The following is a 19,144-nucleotide window of genomic DNA, read 5'->3' on the forward strand; positions in this document are numbered from 1 at the left end:
GGCCGCTAAGAGAAAGCAGATGAGGCTGCTGGGACTCGTCTTGCTCGCTGGATGCCCTCCTTCACTCTCTCTCGCAAAGATGGTAGGGGACTTTGAGCTCACCCTCATGGCTGGGTTGCAGTGCTCCAGGAGGGATGGGGCTGGGGGCTGAAGAAGGTAAAGGGGAGGCCTGGTGGACAGCCAGAAAGAGAACTTAACCACACACACGCACACACACACACACACACACACACACACACTCAAAACCCCCCAACTGGTAGCAAACAGGATGGGCGGGTGGCCGCATGCCAAGATCCTTTGGGTTCACATGTGACTCGGGCCTGGTGGCACAGCGGCCCCGGCTTCCCCTCGCAGGAACTAGGCAGATTATAGGAAGAGGCACCGGCATTCTTAAAATTCCCCTGTCCTCACAGACCTAAAATTAACGTGACTGTTTCTGGTGCTGGATATGGATTCGGAACGTGTTCGTAAACAGCGTAATAAGGGTCCAGGGATCCGTTATCTGAACTGCACTTAGCTTTGCCTACAGCAGCCGACGGCCAACGCACTCAACAGGTCGTAATTATCATCACTGTCCTCTGTAGTCAAGGATGGACAGTGACTGATGTTGTCCGGGTACGCGGCAAAGATCACCACATGAACGAACCATGTAATGTTCCTCTTTAAACAGCTTTCTGAGGTATCATTCCCATGCCATACAATTCAATGGTTTTTGGGTACATTCACAGCATTGTGCAACCATCGCCACAATCTAATTTTAGAACATTTTTGTCTCCCCTAGAAGAAACCCCATACCAGCAGCAGTTAGACCCAAGTTCCCCTTCCCTCCATCCCCTGGAAACCACTAATCTCCTTTCTGTCTCTATGGCTTTGCTTATTCCGTATATCTCACACACAATGTGGTCTTTGGGAGCTGGCTGCTTTCACTTAGCATAACGTTTTCAAGGTTCATCCATGTTAGAACATCGCTCAGTGCCACATCACTCATTTTCATGACTAAATATTATTCTGTTGCAAGGACATGCCACGTTTTGCTTACCCATTCATCACTGGTGGACATTCGGGTGGTTTCCACCTTTCGGCTGTTGGGAATTGTGTGGTGGGAACACGGGTGCACTCCTTCAGGCAATGTCCACAATGGCTACTGCACGGATTTTCCCACGACTTCAAACCCTGCATATCTTTTTTGGACCTAAGAGTGTATGAAAACACACTCGACTTTCAATGTTACCTTTTCCTGAAAGGCAGTTTTGTGTGGAGGGATCATGGTAACCTATGGGCTGAAACGGTGGACGTGGTGATGAGACAATACTTTAGTGATCTGGAAAAAATACAACTGCTGAGCTAGGCAGTATTTTTCACGTGACGACTTCGCAGCATGTGTTAATTTGCACAGGTGCTCTTATGGGGCAGGCCATGTGCAGAGGTTGCAAACCTGGGGCCCACAGGCCAAATTCAACCCCACAGGCCTGCTGTATGAGGCCAGCATATATCTTCAAATTATCTTATCCAACATTAAAACAGGATAAAAATCTTAAAAATAAACAAAAAGTGAAACGGATAAAAAAATCTTGATTTCTACCTTCTCTTGAAGACGTAGGAACTCTAGCCCCATAAGTACTTGCCCTTTAAGATGGGGTCACCCTCTCCCTGTTGCCCAGACCCCACGGCTCCCTTTCATCCCCTTGGTTCTGAGGTTCAGCTGTCAATTATCATTCACGTGCACTGGCGTTCTTCTGACGACAGAGAACCAGTTGTCTGCAGCCAGGCCTCCACCAAATGTGAGGAAATCTAGCTGAGCAAGCTTTGAGACAAACGGAGAAAGCACATTTCTTTGTGGAGAAAAAATTACTTCTTTACGATTTAATATGCACAACCATGTACCTGCTACTCATATACATAGTGTGCATCTCTCCTGAACGATGCTCATCTGTCCCCTCCCCACAGGTGCTGGGGTTCTGTAGCCCTTGGCCTACAGTCTTCCCACGTGTGTTTGCAGCCTGTCTCTTATCAGAGTGGATCTACATGCTCTCTGAGGACCTCTAAATTCTTCAGTAGCCCCAGCCCCTAGTTCCCTACAGCACCTACCTGGGACTGTTGACCAAAGATGCCTCGATGGGTGACAGGCTGTCAATTCCAATGACGTCTCTGAAGATGATAACAGGTACCTTTATTAAGTACCTACTGTGTGCCTGGCTCTGTTCTAAGCTCCTAGGTACTCAGGTACTTAGGTTTTCACCTACCTCACCAAGTGACAAGCAAGGTAAGTAAGTTACTCAAAGTCACCCAGTAAACAGTGGAGCTGGGGTTTGAAGTCAGGTGGTCAGATTCTGGAACCCACCCTCTCAACCACCAGTTCACACGGCCATTGTGGCTTTGGTGTAAGATGTCTTTTTTAACCTAGTGGGAAAAACTGAGGCATGAAAGAGACCCAAGTCTCATCCAGGATCAAATAGAGCCTGATCGTCCAGGACTTTATTCCAAATGAACCAGCAGCAAATCCCCCCGTCCGTTTTGTGTAGATACCTGCTTCAACTTGACAGAGACCTTCCCATTCCAAGCCCATCGTTATTTTCCCAAGTGTTGGAGATTTGGGGATAGCAATGAATAATAATTGGGGGGATACAAGAACCCCACTCAGAAAAAAATGTTTAGAAAGCTTCCTTTCTTCGTACTACAAGTTAAAAAAAAAAAAAAAAAGAGAGATGCCTTGGTGGTTCAGTCGGTTTAAGAGTCCAACTTCAGGTCTGGTCATGATCTCATGATTCGTGAGTTCGAGCCCCACGTCGGGGTCTGTACTGACAGCTCCGAGCCTGGAGCCTGCTTAGGATTCTGTGTCTCCCTCTCTCTCTGCCCCTCCCCTGTTCGCATGCTCTCTCTCTCTCTCTCTCTCTCTCTCTCTCTCTCTCTCAAAAACAAATATTTAAAAATTAAAACAACAACAACAACTGTGTCCCACAAGGAGATACACTGTAATTCTTTTTTTTTTCAATAATTTTTAAAGTTTTTACTTATTTCTTTTGAGAGAGACAGAGTGTAAGCTGGGGGCGGGGGGGGGGGGAGAGAAGGCGAGAGAGAATCCCAAGCAGTCTCTGCAGAATGCACGGTGCCCGACGCAGGGTTCAAACTCATGGAACCACGAGATCATGGCCTGAGCCGAAATCCAAGAGTCAGATGCTTAACTGACTGAGCCAGCCAGGTGCCCCTACAGACTGTAATTCTTACAACCTAAATTAGTTACAGGCTGGACACGTCTGAGACACAGCAACAGTATCAAGAGGCGGCTCATAGCTTCAACTTTCCACCCATAGCACTTTTCGGGGTTTGTCAAGTGCGATAACATCCACTTTTCCCTTTACTCTAGAAACCTCTTGAAACAGCGCATGGAGGTAGGTATTGTGGTCACAGACAGGGACAGTGTGGCTCAGAAAGGTGAAGGAGTGAGCTGAAGGTCCCAAAGTCACATGCGCCCAATCAACAGCATAGCAGGGGTCAGATTTAGCTCATTCCGTACAACAGGACAATTAGCAAATATGTGCTGGGGCCTGGGAGAGGCACTAGCAACATGGAGACAAATCAGATATGCTTCTCTGCCTGTGGGGATAGGGGCTCTGTGCTTGGCTCACCCCCATGCCTCCAGGTGCCCCCAGCTGGCTGCTCTGGGTCCAGCCGGCTGTGGGAGTGGCCCTCCCTCGAGAACTGTCCCTACCAGGGCCCTCCCTCCTGCTAGTGGCTGCCCCAGCACAGTGAAGCCTGGGCACCAAGGAGTCTAAACAGGTTTCCCTGAAAGCCAAAAAATTAAGCTGGACCCCTCTATCACTCCTTATACAAAAATAAATTCTAAATGGATTAATGTTCAATTTAAAAATTAAAGCCATAAAAAGGCCAGGGAGAAAAAAAAAATGGTCATTAAAAATATATACAATCATGGAGAGGAAAAGGCAAACACAAAACCCAAAAGCCATAAAGAAAAGATTAATATATCCAACTACACAGAAATTAAAATCTCCTGTATGGTGAAAAACCGTACAAATGCAAACAATAAACTGGAAAAATATCTGTAACACATTTCTTCAGTGTTCAAAGAGCTCTTATATATCTCTATAAAAAAGACCAAGCCAAAATACGACACGTACAAAGGACGCGAAAAACCAGTTCATAAAAGAAATATAAGCGGCCAATAAACACATGAGAAAAGAAAAATGTGCTCATAATGTATGTGAATTAGAGCGAGCCAATTTTTCAGCCGTCAGACTGGCAAAGATGAAACAGGTTGACGATGTCCGAAACGGGTGAGCATGTGGGGTCGGCACTTTCACGCAGCCTTGGGGAGAGCAAACTGGTCAGCAACAGCCAGTGGGATCTCAAGGATGCACATCCGGGGACTGGCAGGGCCACCTCCAGCCATTTATTCTACAGAGACGTTTTGCCCTAGCACACTCCACAACGTACCTGGAAGGATGCTGCAGCTCCAGCACCATTTGTAGGAGATCAGACACGACCCAATATTTACCGGCAGGCAAATGATGAAGTAACTGAAATTACGTATTCTCCAGCCATGTAAACGAAGTAAGAAGTCTGCAGGTGCTCATCTGGAGAGGCCTCCAGCGTATGCAGAAAACAAACAAACAAACAACGAAAAACCAGCAATACCCAGAACATCGTCTGACTGGACCTGAACGCCGCGGCACCTCCCTCTCCTGCCTTATTCCAGCTCTAGTCCCAGGTCGGGGATAACTCACTCACTCAATGACCTTGGGTAAGTCACTCAGTCTCTCTGTGCCTCAGTTTCCTCCCCAGAGAATGGAGACCGTAACAGCGCCCCTGGCATAAGATGCAATGGGATAATGCACGGAAAGCACTTAAAAGAACTCACGGTACCTGGTAAACACTATCTAAATGTTGGGCTTTTAGGGGCGCCTGGGTGGCTCAGTCGGTTAAGCGTCTGACTTCAGCTCAGGTCACGATCTCACGGTCCACGAGTTCGAGCCCCGCATCGGGCTCCGGGCTGATGATGGCCCAGAGCCTGGAGCCTGCTTCCAATTCTGTGTCTCCCTCTCTCTCTGCCCTTCCCCCGTTCATGCTCTGTCTCTGTCTCAAAAATAAATAAACGTAAAAAAAATATTAAATAAATAAATGTTGAGCTTTTAAAAAATATTATCATAAAAGAAAAGAGCGAGAAGGAGAACAGTGTTAGACAGCATGCTATATAGCTGCTGTCCTTCAGGGAAAGAAAAGTAACATATGTAAGTTTTAGTGTGCATGTGCATAAACTATCTGTGACTGAAGGCAAGAAAACGGTGACTTTAGAAGGTAGCAGAGAGGCTGGGGGCAGGAGTGGGAGAGAGAAAAGCCCTTCTGAATGTTGAACCATTTTATATATATACATATATAGCACAAAATCTCAGGAAAGCTGTACAAGAAATTGGTACCAGTGGTTACACCTGGGAGTGAGGAGTTAGAAGACTTTTGCTCTCATTTCTGCCTTCATACCACTTAATTTCTTTCTTAATGTTTATTTTTGAGAGAGAGAGTGTGTGAGCAGGGGAGGGGCACAGAGAGAGAGAGAGACAGAGACAGAGAGAGAGAGAGAATGAATCCGAAGCTGGCTCCAGGCTCCGAGCTGTCAGCACAGAGCCCAAACCGGGGCTCAAACTCACAAACCACGAGATCATGACCTGGGATGAAGTCAAGACACGTAACCGACTGAGCCACCCAGGAGCCCTTCATGCCATTTAATTTTTTTACGCTTAGATGCCTGTGTGAGCTTTATAGCAAAACAACAGAAAGCATACCCTAGCTAAAAAAGATAAAGAAAAGAAAAAGGCTTCCTGTCCACCTCCCGTGTGAGGCTCATCTTCCCCAATAATCTGTTCTTTCAGCCGAGCAGCCAGCCATACTGGAAGCTGGGCCAGAAGCGGGGTGGGCGGCCCTTGAATCCGACGGGCAGTCGTGGTTCCGGGTTGCAGTCCGGCACTGGGTGTTCCTCCAATCCATCTCCCATGGGTAATGGAATCAATGTCCACTTAAAAAACCTCTGCCTACAGGAGAAAGTCCAAACTCTGTAGCACAGCACGCAAAGTCCTTTGCAGTCCCCACACCTCTGCAGCTTCATCCTGTATGCCAGAGTCATACCAAGCAGTGCGCTGCCGGGGGAAAGTGGGCATGGGGAGGAGACCGGCGGACCTGAGGGGAAATCTCAGTTCACCACTCGTTAGTTGGCCTTGACCTTGGCCAAGCAATGCAGCACCTCCCAGCATCATCTGAAAAGCAGGGATAATACCAAGCTAGCACTTGAAGGATGTTGGAGAATTCAATGAGCTGATCTCATTGACTCATTGACTGCTCTAAAGCAGTCAGCATACAGGCATATAGAATTATCCAATGATGCTGTTTGATGGCTCCAGCAACTTGTCAAGTCTTCTGGTCTAGGTAGAAGCTCTTCCTTCTGCCCCATAAGCTCCTTCCTCCTCTTCTGCCTGGCAAATGTCTCGTGAAGCCTTTCCTGACTCCCTCTTTGCATTCCCGTAATGTTAATTCACTTGCCCGTGGGGACACCACTTTGCGCTATAATCACGTTACAAGAGGGCACGCGTGGTGTCTTATTTATCACTTGCTACAGATCCAGGCAGACTAGGTGCTCAGTAAATGGTTTTTGAACAAATACACTTGCTCGCCGACCCTCAGTGAACCTCTGGGCACAAACTTTATCGTGTTCATTTACAGAAGGGGGTTAACTGAGAAAAAAGAAAAATATGCTTCCAATTCAAGGAAGCAGAAGAGGGCTGCAGTCAGCAACCAGAGGCTGGTCTTTTGTCTACAAGAAAGTCACAAAGACCTTTGCCACTGGCTTCATAATGCTTTGCCATTTCTCACTGAGGAGACTTGCCTTTAATGCGTACCTGTTTGCATACAATGTAACCCCTGGGCACAATAATGCTGCCTTCTCTTTCAAATGAAATGTTTATGATGAAATGGAGAGGCAACAGGAACCATTTTGCTTTCCAATTACCGATGCACTAAGGCACCAGCACCTGAGAAATATCAACCTTGTTCTCTTCCTGTCTGCGACCCCGGAAAATGTCAGAACAGATGTTTCCAAATTGTGTATGAAAAAAACCCACAAACCATCGATATAGGGCTCACTGCCCAGCCCCCATGTGCCTGGCGGCAGCCTGGAGTGCGATTTGATGGCGGTGGAGGGAAGCCCTTCAACGAGGGGTCCACGTGGGAACAGCCCAAAGGGCAGAACGGGGAGGGAGGGGGACGCAGGGCCCTGAGCCTGCCTCGGAGGGAGGGAGGCTGGCATGGCTGGATCTGGGTCCACGCCTGTCAAACAGTGGGAGAATGGAGGAGCGTGGGGAGAAAGGAAGAAAGGGAAGGCACAGGACAAGAAGGAAGCTGCGTTTACTTAGCAGCTCCCATGTGCCTAGTGCTGTGTTGAGGGCTTTTGTGTATATGATCTCGTTTCATCCCGACATCCACTGTGGGAGGTGGGTGTTCCCATTTTGCAGATGAAACTGAGTCCAGAGAGGGACACACGTACAGATGTGCAGCAAGTGGCAGTCGGAATTCCACCCAGCTCTGGGGGGGCCTCAAACCCAGCCGTTTGGACATCAACCCCAGCAGCAGACAAGGCAGGACTTCACCCTAGGCAAGGAGGGGGCACTCTTCGGCTGTTCGTGCATGCCTCTGCCCAGCAGCGCTAGCCTTCCTGCAGGCCCGAGAAAAGCCATATCCGAAGGCAGGAGGAGGCGGTGCTGCCCCCTAGTGTCGGGCGGAACACACACACACACACACACACACACACACACACACACACACACCTCCCTCCCTGTCTCAGGGCAGCTCTTCCCCTTGGAAGCTGCCTTAGATATCCATGCGGCATTAATCAGCATTTCAACTTCCTAATAACAGAGAGGCACTCTGTCATTCACCCTGTCTCAAAATGCTGGGGGTGGCCCTGGCCCAGCGGTGCACATAAAGAGGCCAAGTGTGGATGTGCCCAGGGAAGTCCTTATATGTCCTGGGTTCTCAGAATTAGTGCAACTAGATTCCAGCGCCCTCTTTTTCTTTTAAAAAAAAATATGATGATCAACTTTATTAGAGCAGAAGCTCTGATCCCAAGCACATCTGTGCAGCAACACAGCATGCTGGGAAGGCCAACACTGCCCCCACCCCACCTTTAAAGACAGAATGACTCACCCACATAGCAGGGCAGGAGCTCCGTGTTTGCTTGGGGCGGGGGGGGGGCGGCTTTCTCTGGTGGGGAAAAACCAAAGTTTATGTATAATTGATGCAAGATGTCATTTTTTGGATCAGATAAAAGATTTTCTGGTCTTCATCCTGCTAAAGAGACTTTCTATAAATTTCTTTTTATAGAATAAGTGCACAGTAATCAGAAAAGAATCCCACTCCAGATAAGCCCATGCTTTACAACAGAATCTTGGGCTTCCTCCTCTCCCTCAACAAGGCATGGATCCCACCTTCAGGACACTCTGAACGCTCTGCAACTTTCTGGAAATTTCCCTGACCCTTGTTTGCCGCAGTTCCTCCTACCTGTAAAATGGAGCCATCATGCTAGGTACCACTCCTGAAGAGATTTCCAGGAAGTTTTAGGCTCTTAAGGGAAGTTTCAAATATCCTGGACTTGGGATTCTCATTACAATAGCCTGTCTCACCTTCAAAGCACACTAGCATTAACTAGATCTGCCTAATTACACTGCAGAGCAATGGCTTGCATTTATGTTGCCTGCACGTGACGGAAATTGGGGTGGTCATTTGTCAAAAACGTTCCTGCGCCCGAGAGATAGATACATAAACTTTCAGTCTTTTCTGATTATCGGTGAAGGTGTTGTGTGTGTGATGTGTGTTTCAAAGGTCCAAATACCGGGTGCGTGACAAAAGAATGGTTCCTCTTTGCAATATGCCAGCTGTCATGGGTTTCTAGGCAAGATATTATCTCTGATAAATAGATATGGACAATAGATAATGTCTATATTAATATCACTAAAACGTGGTCCTCTCCTGCAGCTCACCCGAGACGAGGACAACAGTGTATAAAGAGGCAGATGCCAGACAAGAGACTTTTTTCTCGTGACAGTCTGAGCTCCCCTGCTGCAATTAACTTTTTCTCCCCTCCTTCTCCTCCTTCATCTCATGCAATGTGGTTCAGAAAAAGGGGGCCTGCATTTTCCTCCTGCTGATGGAAGTTGATTAGCAGTCAGGTGGAGTGATGCTCAGGGGACAACACAGCGGATTAATTAAATCACTTCTACTGGCTAAGTGGTGACACTTTGATTTATAGCAGAACTCACTCAACCAGACAGCAGCTTTTCTTGCGTGCCGAAGGAAGGGGGCCAAAGTGGCCACTGGTTGGAGGCCGAGGGCTTTGCAAACTTTAAAGACAAGCATCCTAGTCATTAAAGCAGAGGCCCCCCCACTGGGCTCCTCTCTCCGGGATGGGAAGGCCCGCAGGCTCGGGAGAGAAACCAGAGAGAAGGGAGCAGCTGAGGCAGGCCCCTACTCTGACAAGGAGCCAGAGGACCCGGTTCAGAACACACAGAACTCTATTACACCCCTGCACAAAAGCGGCCTTGAAATGGGTTGGCCCGATTTTCCAATTTTCTCCAGGCCTGTTGGTTTTGTTGTTTTTTGTTTTTTAAGTCATCTCTATGCCCAACGCCCAGCGTGGGGCTTGAACTCACGATCCTGAGGTCAAGAGTCTCACACTCCACTGACTGGGCCAGCCAGGCACCCCCACCCCGACCCGAGTCTGTTCTCACTGAACTGTTCCTTGGTATCACACCCTGGCTCACCCTCAAGAAACAGCCCCATGACGGTCCTGTCAAGCGGACTCGGGTGTTTGTGGCTCTTTTCCATTACTGCACGGCGTCTTCTCAATGAGGAGCCCGCAGACCAAAATGCACGCAAGAGCTGTGCTTCTGGTGCCACATTTTATGTGATGAGGTGGCTACATCTGTGGCGAATCCTATTTCGCTCTTTGCTTTGGCTGCTGAGCGGCTCAGAGCTGACCGTGCAGCCCAAACCACATGCTCTCACACACGCCCCGGGCATGAACTCCTTATGGATCCACGTGGACATCTCTCCCAACTCTGCTTCATCTGGAAAACCCCCGTTTCTCTGATCTTGAAATGTTTTGGTCGGGGGGGGTGGGGAGAGCTGTCTCCAATTCCCTTAGGGACGAGGATGAACAGGATGACGGTCAAAACCCTGGATCGTAGAACATATTGAGCAAGTCCTGGTTCTCTGATAACCTGTTCAGAGTAGGGTGCTTGTTAAGATACAAGTTCCCGAATCCCACTCCAGACCCTTCTGAACCAAAAGAGCTCAAGACCGGGCCCGGCAATTTGCATTTTTAATAGATTCCCCTGAGCAATCCCGGAGCTCACCAACATTTGACAACCATCGTTTGTAGAGTCAGACAGCCCCAAAACCCAACCTCGGTTCCACTAATTAATAGCACATTAGGAGACGCGACGTTCCTCACCTCCCCAGGCTTCCTTTCTCTCAACTCTAAGACGGCGCTGGTGAGAAGGAAGCTAGATGTCGGTCCGTAAGTAAACACCTGACATGGCTGACTGGCAACCTGTAAGACTTAATACGTGGCAGACAGCCCGGATGTCTGCGTAAACGTGGTGTGGTGTAGACGTACGATGGGATGCCGTTCGGCCTTACAGGGGAAGTACGTTCTGACGCAAGCCACAGCACGGATGAACCTTGAGGACATCATGCCGGGTGAAAGAGACCAGACGCTGAAGGACAAAGACCGGATGATTCCAACTGCGTGAGGTACCCAGAGTCATCAAATCCACAGAGACGGGAAGTGAAACGGTACGTGCCCAGGGCTGCAGGACACGGGGAGTCATGTTTCATGGGGACAGAGTTTGGGAAGATGACAAGTTCTGGAGATGGATGACGGTGACGACTGCGCAACACTGTGAGTGTGCTTAGTGCCGCTGCACGTCTAAAAACGGCTAAGATGGTCAATTTTATGTTGAGCGTATTCTACCGCAATAAAAAATAAAAATTAAATGAAAATAAAAACCACCGCCACCTCTCACTTGCTCTCTCTCTCTCTCTCTCAAAAATAAATATGATATTAAAAAATTAAAAATAAAATAGTTTTGGGGTGCCTGGGTGACTCAGTCGGTTGAGTGCCTGGCTCTTGATTTCGGCTCAGGTCGTGATCTCACGGTTCATGGGTTCGAGCCCTGGGTCGGGCTCTGTGCTGATGGTGCAGAGCCTGCTTGGGATTCTCTCTCTCTCTCTCTCTCTCTCCCTCCCTCCCTCTCTGTTCTTCCCCTGCTTGTGCTCTCGCGCTCTCTCTCTCTCAAAACAAATAAACAAACTTAAAAAAAAAAACACACACAAAAAACACCACCACCGCCAAATGGAATTAACGTGGGACACCCCCAGCCCCCTTTCCCACTCGGCCCTCAACGTCCTCCAGAGTCCATTTAGAACAGAGTGTGTGCTGAGGTGCAGGAGGAAGGGGCAAGGGAGGAGGGAGAGAGAAATGACAGGAACTGGCCCTCTCCCGGTTCCTTCCTAACTCAGGAGTCCGAAAACTCCCCGTGGCGCCACAGAGCGCTTATCCCAACTGTGAAGGAAGCTGACGGAACATCAAATATTAAAAGGGTAGAGCAACCAGCATAGTTTTCCATATAAATGACTCTATGAACATATATGAAGATGGCTTTTAAAATTCAAATATAATTATTTTTTAAAAGGCATCCTGTGCGCACCGTCTCTCTCCCCACGCTGACACTTCTGGGCTGTTGTCATGCTCCAGTGAGGTGCCTGCTGGCAGCCAGCCCAAAGCACTTTGTAACATGCCCTCCAGATCCTAAGTGAAAACTGATCAAAGAATTGGCACCAGCAAAGACATGACTGAAATCAGCTCTCAAAGGGGTGGGGCTGGGCTATTGTCCCTCTTTGTGGGAACAGCTGCTTAACGGGGAATTGGAGCGGCGTGATTATAATATGCATACGGACTGCTCTGTTAACAGAAGCCGGCTTAAAGTACTCCAGGGGCCTCCACCTTGCGTTTTGGCAAAGGGCTCTGCGAGGATGCTGTGTCAAACCTTTTTGAAAATGTCTCCTTGACACGCAGGGTGAGTAAGGGCGCCTGTGAATCTCATTACAGCCCCACACCTCCCTCTGCCGTTCTGCTCCCTCTTCTTGGCTGCTGAGAGGGAGCTCCACGAGGGTCATCCTGCCCCCAGATCAATCAGGACAGAGGCAACGCACGCAAGGTGAGCGGCGGGCTACCTGCGTGGACCCGGGAGCCGGCCCCTGAGCCCTTCGGGGAAGGGCCATCTGATCGTCTGCAGGTGTGCAGACCCCCCAGGGGTGAGTGCAGTGTTCCCCCAAGTCCTGACGAATGATACCACACCTCTGAGCAATCAGTCCTCACTGTGCCTGCACGGCACTGGCAGTCCCCGAGTGGAAAAGGAAACCGAAACAGGCTGTCCCGGCGCTGGGGGCCAGGAGGAGCCCCGTGGACACACCTGACCTCTGGCTCCCTAGCCCAGGGCAGGAGAGTGAACCGCCCCGGCCTCAGAGGCAGCGCCGGGCCCTCGCCCGTTCCTTATCAGGCATGATCTCACCAGTGGAGGAAACTGCTCATCAGGATGATTAAAGCAATTTCACAGAGGTCTCCTAGCCAGAAGGTGGCGAGCCTGGGACCCGCCAGTCTGCCTCACTCCCCGGCCTTTTGTTTTGTGGGTGGGTTTTGTGTTTAACTGTACCCACCCAAAGGAAACGGATGTGTTCCTTTTTCTAAAGGGAGAAGCTGGCTGCTCCCTAAGCCCAGCCTTGCCCCAGTTCAGGACGATTTCGCTGCCTCCTCTGTCGGCTGGCAGCTAAAAGGCCCCCTGGCCTCCATCTCCAGTGACTGTGAGTAGACACGCAGGGAGAGGGGGAGGAGGGAACAGTTTTAAAAATGAATATATGCATGTGTCTCTCCTGCTAATCACCGGAATGCATTTTCAGGAGAGGTGAGCAGAGGGGATTAGCTGCAGGACTCCCATTAATGCTAACTTTATTTCAGTAATGAGGTGCCAAGGTATGGAACAATCACGGGGGCTAATACGGTGTAATCACAGTGATGAGATGCGCGTGCTGGGAAGGGAGGGAGAGGGGGTGAGAGTCAGGACGCCTGACACGGTGGAGGCAGCAGGAGTCAAAGGCAGGAGGCAGGTGAGTCAGGCCAGGGGCTGAGCCGGCGAAATGGGAACCCAGATAAAGGGGGAATAACTACTCCTCGTGATCACGGACAGCGGCCAGGCCAGGAGCGCTGTTCATTTCATTTCAATCCTCACAACGAAACAGAGAGGTAGGTATTACCCCCACTGGACAGATCAGCAAACTGAGTTTTAGGAAAGGTAACTTGCCCAAAGTCGTGCAGCTAGGGGAGGGACCTGTCTGAAGTCAGATTTCTCCTCATCACTACACTTGACCGTGAGTGCTCCACCTCCACCGGGGACAGAGGGCGGGGAGGGGGGTAATGTGCAAACACCAGGGGCTACATCGGCAGCACGGGAGAGAGAAACAGCTGTGCGCACGCGCCCAGCCCATTGCACTGTGTGCGCCTGCGTTCCTGGGGCTCTGCACGCTACGTCACGGCTGACCCTTCGGAGGTCTGAGTAACACGGGAGAGGGGAATGAACTTGACCATCTTCATCGACCAGGTTCTAGATACCACTCGCAGCCACAAACGAAAGCTAGAGTGTTCTCTGAATCTCCAGACCTCCCCACCCTTCAGTTGGCAAATGCTTACAGATCCGGGGTAACTCACTCTTAACAGAGCTTTGTGTCTCTCCAACTGTGCTCTGCAAGCTCATGTGGGCACCTGCGGAAAACAGGTAAGCACGGAACTGGGGAGGGCCCTGGGGCTGCCCTTTACCAAGACCCCTGGCCGAGGTTTCCAGAAGGTTTCTCTGTGCTTTAAAGACGCTTTTGCAGGCATCCAAGGCACAGAATTTCTATGTCTGTGGCCAGCGAAACACACTCTGTAGGTCCAGTCTTGCCCAAAATCCATGAGGCCATTTGCCCCACTGGTTGTTCAGAAGGACAAAGTTCAGAGCATTCAACACATTTATTAAGTACCCACTGTGCACCAAGCTCTATTCTAGGCCCTGGAAATATAGCAGGGGACAAATCAAAATCTCGGCTTTCATAAAGCTTGCCTTCCAGTGAAGAAGACAAATAGACTGGATGTCTTACCAGAGAGTGTGGTGAAGAAAAATAAAGCGGGAGGAGGAGAGCGGTGGTTCTCAACCAGGACGATGTTGCCCCTCAGAGGACACTGGCAATGTCTGGAGACCTTTTTCATTGTCGCAGTTGGGTGGGTGGGGTCTGTGCCGCTGTGATCTGGGGCGGGGGGGGGGGGGGATGCTGCTGCACATCCCCCAACGCCCAGGACAGCCCCCACCACAGTCGTCCCGCCCCAAGTGTCACTAGTGCCGAGGCTGAGGACCCCTGACCCAGAGAGGACAGGTGTGCTCTTCAAGGTGGGGTCGGGGAAGGCCTCTAGAGAGGGGCATCTGAGCAGAGAGCTGGGACGACGAAGGACGTCTGTGGGCAGAGGGGACAGGTGCAGAGGCGAGGCAGGCACTCAGCGCACACCTAAGGTCGAGCAGGAGTTCCACCTAAGTGCCATGGTGCGGGGGGGTTCCCAGCAGGACCATGAGATCTCCCACTGATACTTCCGATGACTCCCTCTGGCCGCTGGGTGGAGGACAGTCTGTGGGGCGCAAAGGGGAGCAGGGCACCAGAGGGAGGCTAGTCACACAAGCGTGTCTATTCAAGACGCAGGGGCTTGAACGAGAGTAGGAGGGGCTGGACGGCAAGAAGTGGTCAGTTCACAACATGCGGTCAAGGTAGGGCTGCCTTTGGGACCTGCTGATGGTTGACATGAGGGTGTGAGACACAGGGAAGAGGCAGGAGTGGCTTGTGGAGCCACTTTCCATTAGGGCCCTGCTCCAAGCGTCTCCCTGAAAAACAGGACTCCTAGCCCTCCCCTTAACCCAGGGCTTCTCGATGAGGGGCAATTATCCCCTCAGGGGACATTAGGCCATGTCTGGAGACAGCTTTTGGTCATCACCATGGGGAATGACGGCTGCTACCAGCATCTAGTGGGTAGAGGCCAGGGATGCTGGTCAGCATCCTACAAGGCACCGGACGGCCCTCTCCCCCCACAACACACGTACACAGAACCATCTGATCCCAAAAGTCAACAGTGCAGAGGCTGGGGACCCCTGCCCTAAGCCCCACCCCCACCCCCGGCTGCCTCCTCTTGCACGGGCGGCCCCCCCCAGTTTGGCAAGGACTTCATCAGAGCCTGGAGCTTCCAAATCCATGCACGTCGGTGGCTAAGGTCCATATTAACTACATCTCACTTGCTTCTGACGGTGACACAGGTCGGGTGCTGCTGCTGTGGCCGCTGCCACCGCATGAAACAGAAATGTTGGAGAGCACATTCATTACCCAGCTGTTAAGAGCATGCACACGTCTCTCCTGGACTGGGGTACCTGAGAGCCAGCCCTGCTCTGTGATTGAGTGACTGCCAGCCGCCTCCTCTCTGTAACCTTGACGCACCAGGGCAGGGCCTCTGGGGCACAAGCCAAAAAATCCAAAAGGCAACGTCGGCCGCAACACATGGATGGGTTAATTTGTTTCATGTCCCCGTCGCCGCTGAGCTCTCTTAGGGAAAAAAGGAAAAAAAAAAAAAACCTCAAAACCTCCATTTACGGGGTTTAATATCCCAGCTGCTAGGAACCAGATTAGGCAGAAGGAAGAAAATGTGACGTCGATGCAGAGATCCATTTATACTCAGTTATGTTCGCCGAAAAACCAGTTTTTGATCTGCAGGTTATTCTTGCTGGCTTGGACCTCGAGCAACAAAATATCACACTTCCAGGTGGTATCTTTAAGGAAAGCTAATTAGGATTCTTGGCACCTTGTAGCACGAAACATTTTACAATTTTCTTCAAAGCAATTTGCCAACATTAGCTAATTAAAACGCCCAGCCTTCCGTTGAGGGACAATGGGAAGACAGCAGAATCTTCATTTCTCAGCATCTGCTGTAGGTTTAAAACTCCAAATTCCTGTTGCTTCCACTCGGTTGAGGTCCTTCTCTCTGAAGGTGGCCTTTCATGGTATTTAGCAACATTTCCGGGAGCACGGAGGAAAACATTCCAGCTTTTCTAGCACTTCATCTCTAAAATAAGAGACAACACTCAGAAAGGAGGTGGAGCAATGAAGGTGGTTCGGTGAGCCAGAGGTCAGCAACCTAAGGCCCGCAGGCTGAATCCGGCCCTCTACCTGTGTCTTTAAATAAAGCTTTATTGCGACGCAGCCATGCACACTGGTGTATATACTGTCTATTGCAACAACAGAGCTTAAGCAGTTGCAACGGAGATCATACAACCTCCAAAGCTGGAAATATTTACTCTCTGGTCCTTTATGGAAGAAGCCATCTCTTCGCATCAGCCAAACCACGATCATCCACCATGATGGTGCCTCTGTCCGTCCTCAGGTGTCTACACCATCAGTGGGACTTCCGTTGAAGTCCTCGACTCAGCACTCTCGGCCAAAACACGAGAACGAGCAAACCCACATAGGGAAGAAAACCTTGCGCACACTTCCACAGTAGACTCAGGGGCAGGGTTCAGCAGTGCCGTGCACATGTTGTCAGTAAAAGGTGGCTGAGAGCCCGAGAAAAAGCAGACTACCTTCATTTTAAGCCACTTCAGGCCTAACACTACTGCATCATGGTTTGAGGGGCCGTGTGGAAGAAGAGACCATGCTGGGGCTGGGGCTGGATTCCACTCCTCCCATAACCTCGTTACAGTTATGAGCATCAGCCCCCAGATGAAGGCCTTTGAGTAAGTTTGACAGTAGAAAAATTGTTAGGTTTATTTGCTTATTTTGAGAGAGAAAGAGAAAGCATGAGAGGGGCAGGAGCAGAGACGGGGAGAGAGAGAATCTCAAGCAGGCTCTGCAGTGTCGGCACACAGAGCCTGACATGGGGCTCGAGCCGGTGAGATCATGACCTGAGCCGAAATCAAGAGCCGGATGCTTAACTGCCAGAGCCACCCAGGCGTCCCTAGCAAAGTTCTCTTTTAAAAAGGGAACCTGAATTTACTTCTCAATGTAAAAGTGAGAATTTGGAAATGTCAAAACCCAACAGAGTCCTTCTCCCTCTTTATTTCATTTTCCTAAGAACGGCAGGATGAGTCTCCCCCTGCAATTTATCCCAAACATTTCTCTCTCCCCAGTCCCTGCGACCCAGTGTGAAAATTCCATGCTCCGAATTCATTCCCCTCTGCTGGGCACCCCCCTGGGGGAGGCCTCTCTCAAATGCAGGTGTTTGAGGAGGAGCACGTGTGCGGGGCTCTCCAGCTCACCCAGAGGCCTAGCACAGGGGGAGCACAGCAGTCACCAGCAGGGTCAATTTCATCTGGGTCCTGAGGTGTCTGAGGGCAGGACCACTGTGACTTGTTGGTCTGGGGATGGCAGAGATGCTTCTAGAAGCCCCCTGACATTCCCCCCCTCCGGCCTCTCTGGCACATTTGCCTTTATCCAACATATTGTCTATGTGGAGTAGCTTGAAGGGTCCTTATTCATCAGGACAGAGTTGTTTTAACAGGGCATGCGGGAAAAGCTCTGATGCTCGCCACACTCCCAGCACTGCCCTTGTTCTTTTTTTTTTTTTTTTTTAATTTTTTTTTTCAACTTTTTAATTTATTTTTTGGGACAGAGAGAGACAGAGCATGAACGGGGGAGGGGCAGAGAGAGAGGGAGACACAGAATCAGAAACAGGCTCCAGGCTCCGAGCCATCAGCCCAGAGCCTGACGCGGGGCTCGAACTCACGGACCGCGAGATCGTGACCTGGCTGAAGTCGGACGCTTAACCGACTGCGCCACCCAGGCGCCCCAACACTGCCCTTGTTCTAAGGCCACTCTGCAAATCGGTCCCTTGAGGAATGAGCCGGTGACGGTGAAGCCAGGGGCAGCCAGCAGCGAACACAAGTGCCCCTGCACCATCATTTCGGAATAAGGTAGAAGACGATGCACGTGGCCCACAAACCCATAAATTGACATTTTTTTAGGATCAGGAACTTGCAGGGTAGAATGAAGCAGACTCTAGCGGACATCTAAGGTAGAAAGGGCACCGAAGTGAGGAAACCACAGACTCCACGCTTTTAGCTCAGTCCAAAACCCTCATTTCACATTCTGAGTCCACTCAGCCACACTGCCCGCTAGAAGCTTCTGAAGGCAAAAGGACTTCGTCGAAAGCCCTTTCACTAGCCTGAAAGCCACAGAATCATAACAGCTCAGGGCTGGGAGATGGAAAAGATTATTTGTTGAACATAGCGTGTGCAAGAAAGTTTACATACATGGTCGATATAATCCACCCCCCCCCCCAAAAAAAAAACCTATACGGAAAGCATTATGTCTCTTTTGCAGGGAAGGAAATCAAGCTTCAGAGTGACTAAATATTCATGTAAAATGATGCTACTAGACAGGGGCAGAACTGGGGTTTAAGCCCGGGTCCACCTGGTGAGCCCAGCTCTCCAGACTGGATTTTACTTCCTCTGTGAGGATCCCAAGTACAATCCCCTAACCTCCTCACACACCAGCCCTTTGCTAATCTTTATTGTGCATATTTTAAAAAGTTTTATTGAGATATTATTAATATGTTATAAAATGCAACCCGATTTCAAATGGTATTCTTTTTTTTTTTTAAGTTTAGTTTCTTTTATTTTTGAGAGAGAGAGAGAGAGAGAGAGTGTACAAGTAGGGGTAGGAGCAGAAAGGAGGAGACCAAGGACCCAAAGAAGGCTCCACGTTGCCAGTGTAGATCCCAACATGGGGCTCGAACGCACAAACTGTGAGATCATGATCTGAGCTGAAGTCAGACACTTAACCGACGGAGCCACCTAGGCGCCCCTCAAGTGGTATTCTTAGTGTGTTCCGAGTTGTGCCAACATCCCCAAAATCCACTTGAGAGTATCGTCATCACCCCAAAAGAAACCCCCTACCCCTTAGCAGTCCCTCCTCATCTTTCCCCTTCCCCTCAGCCCCCGGCAACCATGAAGAATCTGCCTTTGAT

Source organism: Panthera tigris, chromosome D3 (genome assembly GCF_018350195.1).
Source record: "Panthera tigris isolate Pti1 chromosome D3, P.tigris_Pti1_mat1.1, whole genome shotgun sequence".
Taxonomy (NCBI): Eukaryota; Metazoa; Chordata; class Mammalia; order Carnivora; family Felidae; genus Panthera; species Panthera tigris.